Here is a 290-nt window from a genome sequence, read left to right on the forward strand (position 1 = left end):
TATATATATATATATATATATATATCACAAATAATTTTTAAATATTACCAGCTTCAATTTTAACTAAAAATTAAATCTAAATTACCCAACCAAAACTTCATTCAACTATGCATTTCATTTTGATCGATTTGAAAATATTTCGTCCGGTCACCGCACGTCCGGACGGCCAACCACTAGTGGTCACATCGTCATACACGTTATCGGCAGCCGACGTGACTGTCGGTGGTTGGTCATCTGGACGTCTGGACGAAATTTTTCTTTCCGAATTGACCAAATGTACCTCGATCTAG

This window comes from Phalaenopsis equestris, unplaced genomic scaffold (assembly GCF_001263595.1).
Source record: "Phalaenopsis equestris unplaced genomic scaffold, ASM126359v1 Scaffold000511, whole genome shotgun sequence".
NCBI lineage: Eukaryota > Viridiplantae > Streptophyta > Magnoliopsida > Asparagales > Orchidaceae > Phalaenopsis > Phalaenopsis equestris.